Source organism: Oncorhynchus tshawytscha, unplaced genomic scaffold (assembly GCF_018296145.1).
Source record: "Oncorhynchus tshawytscha isolate Ot180627B unplaced genomic scaffold, Otsh_v2.0 Un_contig_11576_pilon_pilon, whole genome shotgun sequence".
Classification (NCBI taxonomy): Eukaryota; Metazoa; Chordata; class Actinopteri; order Salmoniformes; family Salmonidae; genus Oncorhynchus; species Oncorhynchus tshawytscha.
This window is the reverse complement of record NW_024609616.1, coordinates 222,501-229,339: the sequence shown is the minus strand read 5'-3', so window position 1 is coordinate 229,339 and position 6,839 is coordinate 222,501. Positions and strand designations below refer to the sequence as shown.

The following is a 6,839-nucleotide window of genomic DNA, read 5'->3' as shown; positions in this document are numbered from 1 at the left end:
CACACATACATAGGTACGTGTAGGCTTCTTAGACAGTGGGTCCCCACAATTTCCCACTCTTCCACTCCGAATTGCCTGAAGACACAGGGCTCTTCTCGCAGACTCCATTTCCTTAAGATTTTTGTACTTTGAACAACACAGCAGCTTTATGTCATTTTTGTTATTTCTATATAACAGAAAATCAACCACAAAGTTGATTATTTTACCTGGGGTCAATGAGAAAGAATCTTTCTTAACCCCAATTGGTTGGAATTGCTTATTATTATGTGAATATTGATTCAAAGTATTCAATTATAGAGGTATTTTCAATTATACAATTATATTCAATTGTACAGTTATATTCAACTCTATTCAAGTTTACTTTACTATTCGAGTTTTATTCAATTCTACATTTCTATTGAACTATATTAAATAATACTGTTGTATTCAGTTCAACAGTTATATTCAATTATGTAGTTATATTCCACACTATTCAATTATACTATTCAATTCAACAATTCTATTCAACTCTATTAAATTCTTCAGTTCTATTAAATTCTGCAGTTCTATTCAACTCTATTAAATTATTCTGTTCTTTCAATTTAACAGTTCAATTATACAGTTCTATTCAATTATATTCAATTATACGATTCTATTCAATTATACATTTCTATTCCATTATACAGCTCTAGTCAACACTATTCAGTTATGAATTTCTATTCAATTATACAGTTATATTAAATTATACAGTTCCATTATAGAGTTCTATTAAACTTTATTCCATTATAGAGGTCTATTAAACTTTATTCCATTATAGAGGTCTATTAAACTTTATTCCATTATAGAGGTCTATTAAACTTTATTCCATTATAGAGTTCTATTAAACTGTATTCCATTATAGAGTTCTATTAAACTTTATACCATTATAGAGTTCTATTAAACTTTATTCCATTATAGAGGTCTATTAAACTTTATTCCATTATAGAATTCTATTAAACTGTATTCCATTATAGAGTTCTATTAAACTTTATTCCATTATAGAGTTCTATTAAACTTTATTCCATTATAGAGTTCTATTAAACTGTATTCCATTATAGAGTTCTATTAAACTGTATTCCATTATAGAGTTCTATTTAAACTGTATTCCATTATAGAGTTCTATTAAATTGTATTCCATTATAGAGGTCTATTAAACTGTATTCCATTATAGAGTTCTATTAAACTGTATTCCATTATAGAGTTCTATTAAACTGTATTCCATTATAGAGTTCTATTAAACTGTATTCCATTATAGAGTTCTATTAAACTGTATTCCATTATAGAGTTCTATTAAACTTTATTCCATTATAGAGGTCCATTATAGAGTTCTTTCTTAAACTATTAAACTGTATTCCATTATAGAGTTCTATTAAACTGTATTCCATTATAGAGTTCTATTAAACTGTATTCCATTATAGAGTTCTATTAAACTGTATTCCATTATAGAGTTCTATTAAACTGTATTCCATTATAGAGTTCTATTAAACTTTATTCCATTATAGAGGTCTATTAAACTTTATTCCATTATAGAATTCTATTAAACTGTATTCCATTATAGAGTTCTATTAAACTTTATTCCATTATAGAGTTCTATTAAACTTTATTCCATTATAGAGTTCTATTAAACTGTATTCCATTATAGAGTTCTATTAAACTTTATTCCATTATAGAGGTCTATTAAACTGTATTCCATTATAGAGTTCTATTAAACTGTATTCCATTATAGAGTTCTATTAAACTGTATTCCATTATAGAGTTCTATTAAACTGTATTCCATTATAGAGTTCTATTAAACTGTATTCCATTATAGAGTTCTATTAAACTGTATTCCATTATAGAGTTCTATTAAACTGTATTCCATTATAGAGTTCTATTAAACTGTTCTATTCCATTATAGAGTTCTATTAAACTGTATTCCATTATAGAGTTCTATTAATTCCATTATAGAGTTCTATTAAACTGTATTCCATTATAGAGTTCTATTAAACTGTATTCCATTATAGAGTTCTATTAAACTGTATTCCATTATAGAGTTCTATTAAATTAAACTTTATTCCATTATAGAGTCTGTATTCCATTATAGAGTTCTATTAAACTGTATTCCATTATAGAGTTCTATTAAACTTTAAACTTATTCCATTATAGAGTTCTATTAAACTTTATTCCATTATAGAGTTCTATTAAACTGTATTCCATTATAGAGTTCTATTAAACTGTATTCCATTATAGAGTTCTATTAAACTGTATTCCATTATAGAGTTCTATTAAACTGTATTCCATTATAGAGTTCTATTAAACTGTATTCCATTATAGAGTTCTATTAAACTGTATTCCATTATAGAGTTCTATTAAACTGTATTCCATTATAGAGTTCTATTAAACTGTATTCCATTATAGAGTTCTATTAAACTGTATTCCATTATAGAGTTCTATTAAACTGTATTCCATTATAGAGTTCTATTAAACTGTATTCCATTATAGAGTTCTATTAAACTGTATTCCATTATAGAGTTCTATTAAACTTTATTCCATTATAGAGTTCTATTAAACTATTCCATTATAGAGTCTATTAAACTGTATTCCATTATAGAGTTCTATTAAACTGTATTCCATTATAGAGTTCTATTAAACTGTATTCCATTATAGAGTTCTATTAAACTGTATTCCATTATAGAGTTCTATTAAACTGTATTCCATTATAGAGTTCTATTAAACTGTATTCCATTATAGAGTTCTATTAAACTGTATTCCATTATAGAGTTCTATTAAACTGTATTCCATTATAGAGTTCTATTAAACTGTATTCCATTATAGAGTTCTATTAAACTGTATTCCATTATAGAGTTCTATTAAACTGTATTCCATTATAGAGTTCTATTAAACTGTATTCCATTATAGAGTTCTATTAAACTGTATTCCATTATAGAGTTCTATTAAACTGTATTCCATTATAGAGTTATATGTAATTATAGAGTTCTATTAATTATAGAGTTCTATTAAACTGTATTCCATTATAGAGTTCTATTAAACTGTATTTCATTATAGAGTTCTATTAAACTGTATTCCATTATAGAGTTCTATTAAACTTTATTCCATTATAGAGTTCTATTAAACTTTATTCCATTATAGAGTTCTATTAAACTGTATTCCATTATAGAGTTCTATTAAACTGTATTCCATTATAGAGTTCTATTAAACTGTATTCCATTATAGAGTTCTATTAAACTGTATTCCATTATAGAGTTCTATTAAACTGTATTCCATTATAGAGTTCTATTAAACTGTATTCCATTATAGAGTTCTATTAAACTGTATTCCATTATAGAGTTCTATTAAACTGTATTCCATTATAGAGTTCTATTAAACTGTATTCCATTATAGAGTTCTATTAAACTGTATTCCATTATAGAGTTCTATTAAACTGTATTCCATTATAGAGTTCTATTAAACTGTATTCCATTATAGAGTTCTATTAAACTGTATTCCATTATAGAGTTCTATTAATTCCATTATAGAGTTCTACTGTATTCCATTATAGAGTTCTATTAAACTGTATTCCATTATAGAGTTCTATTAAACTGTATTCCATTATAGAGTTCTATTAAACTGTATTCCATTCCATTATAGAGTTCTATTAAACTGTATTCCATTATAGAGTTCTATTAAACTGTATTCCATTATAGAGTTCTATTAAACTGTATTCCATTATAGAGTTCTATTAAACTGTATTCCATTATAGAGTTCTATTAAACTGTATTCCATTATAGAGTTCTATTAAACTGTATTCCATTATAGAGTTCTATTAAACTGTATTCCATTATAGAGTTCTATTAAACTTATTCCATTATAGAGTTCTATTAAACTTTATTCCATTATAGAGTTCTATTAAACTGTATTCCATTATAGAGTTCTATTAAACTGTATTCCATTATAGAGTTCTATTAAACTGTATTCCATTATAGAGTTCTATTAAACTGTATTCCATTATAGAGTTCTATTAAACTGTATTCCATTATAGAGTTCTATTAAACTGTATTCCATTATAGAGTTCTATTAAACTGTATTCCATTATAGAGTTCTATTAAACTGTATTCCATTATAGAGTTCTATTAAACTGTATTCCATTATAGAGTTCTATTAAACTGTATTCCATTATAGAGTTCTATTAAACTGTATTCCATTATAGAGTTCTATTAAACTGTATTCCATTATAGAGTTCTATTAAACTGTATTCCATTATAGAGTTCTATTAAACTGTATTCCATTATAGAGTTCTATTAAACTGTATTCCATTATAGAGTTCTATTAAACTGTATTCCATTATAGAGTTCTATTAAACTGTATTCCATTATAGAGTTCTATTAAACTGTATTCCATTATAGAGTTCTATTAAACTGTATTCCATTATAGAGTTCTATTAAACTGTATTCCATTATAGAGTTCTATTAAACTGTTATTCCATTATAGAGTTCTATTAAACTGTATTCCATTATAGAGTTCTATTAAACTGTATTCCATTATAGAGTTCTATTAAACTGTATTCCATTATAGAGTTCTATTAAACTGTATTCCATTATAGAGTTCTATTAAACTGTATTCCATTATAGAGTTCTATTAAACTTTATTCCATTATAGAGTTCTATTAAACTTTATTCCATTATAGAGTTCTATTAAACTGTATTCCATTATAGAGTTCTATTAAACTGTATTCCATTATAGAGTTCTATTAAACTGTATTCCATTATAGAGTTCTATTAAACTGTATTCCATTATAGAGTTCTATTAAACTGTATTCCATTATAGAGTTCTATTAAACTTTATTCCATTATAGAGTTCTATTAAACTTTATTCCATTATAGAGGTCTATTAAACTTTATTCCATTATAGAGTTCTATTAAACTTTATTAAATTATACAGTTCTATTAAACTGTATTCAATTATTGTGGAAGGACCACCAGAGGGCAGGCTGGGCTCATGGACAGTAGCCCAACAAGGCATGGGAGACAAGGTAACCAGAGGCAATTAAGCACAGCTGACGGTACTAATGACATACTCTCCTTCACCTATAAGAGAGAGAATGGAACCAGCAGAGAGGAGGGGGGAAAACTATCTCTGGAAGATGGCCACCGAGAGAGAGGAGCTATCCAGGAAGAACCACTAAGACGGTGACAATCCCGTGACTTTTTGTTGTAGTTTAAAGATAATCCTATTGTGTTCCTGTTTCATCTGGAGAAGAAGATGTATGTTTTTCCTTGGAAGATTTTCATTGATTATGTTGGAGTGTTTGTGTTGACCAAATGCCCTCAATAGAGAACTGTGTTCAATCAAGAAAACCTACTCCTGACTCGTTTATTCCACCTTCCCGCTTTAGAGTGACGCCCAATTACTTGGTCTGCTCACATTATAGAGTTCTATTAAACTGTATTCCATTATAGAGTTCTATTAAACTGTATTCCATTATAGAGTTCTATTAAACTGTATTCCATTATAGAGTTCTATTAAACTGTATTCCATTATAGAGGTCTATTAAACTGTATTCCATTATAGAGGTCTATTAAACTTTATTCCATTATAGAGTTCTATTAAACTGTATTCCATTATAGAGTTCTATTAAACTGTATTCCATTATAGAGTTCTATTAAACTGTATTCCATTATAGAGGTCTATTAAACTGTATTCCATTATAGAGGTCTATTAAACTTTATTCCATTATAGAGTTCTATTAAACTGTATTCCATTATAGAGTTCTATTAAACTGTATTCCATTATAGAGTTCTATTAAACTGTATTCCATTATAGAGTTCTATTAAACTGTATTCCATTATAGAGTTCTATTAAACTTTATTCAATTATACAGTTCTATTAAACTTTATTCAATTATACAGTTCTATTAAACTTTATTAAATTATACAGTTCTATTAAACTTTATTAAATTATACAGTTCTATTAAACTTTATTAAATTATACAGTTATATTCAATTATAAGTTCTATTCAATTATTCAGTTCTATTCAATTGTACAACTCGATTCAATTATGAAGTTCTATTAAATTAAAACAGTTCTATTAAGTTCTGTATAATTGTCTAGTGACATGTTTTATTAGATTCTATAGTGACAAATGTTTTATATAAATCTGTGTTGTACTAGATTCCACAGTGACACATTTTTTATTAAATTCTATAGTGACAAATGGCCTGTTTTCCAAATGGCACCTGATTTCCCTATATAGTGCACTACTTTTGAAAAAGGCCCATATGGCTCTGATTAAAAGTAGTGTATTATACTGTATATGGAAATAGGGTGCCATTTGGAACCCATCCATGTTCTATTCAGATCTATAGTGACAGGTGACCTCCAGGACCGATGGTTTGGGTGGCTCTGTGATGTTGATGTCCCAGGTGAATCTTAGAGGCAGGTCTTTCATCTTCTCATCAAACACCTGGTCAAAGTGTTCACTCTGGGCCACCGTCAACGAGTTCTTCCAGTCTCCTATGGTACCTGTGCAGAACACACACACACACACACATGAGCCAAAGCGATACAAAACAAGTGCTGATCTAGGATCAGGGAGTGTATTTATAAAGTTTCTCACAGTAGGAGTGCTGATCTAGGATCAGGACCCACCTGTCCATTTCATCTTATCAATTATGATCTAAAAGGGAAAACTGATCCTTTATCAGCACTCCTACTGTAACTATTTGCGTGTGTATGTATGTGTGCATATGTGTGTTTGCTCATGTGTGTGTGCGTATGTATGTTTGCTCATGTGTGTGTGCGTATGTATGTTTGCTCATGTGTGTGTGCGTATGTATGTTTGCTCA

The 6,839-nt window shown here is 27.8% G+C and overlaps 1 pseudogene; it reads right to left on the bottom strand.

The window, feature by feature from the left end:
- Positions 1 to 6,043: 6,043 nt before the first annotated feature.
- The window catches only part of LOC121845283, a 9,953-nt pseudogene continuing 9,157 nt past the window's right edge, over positions 6,044 to 6,839 (bottom strand).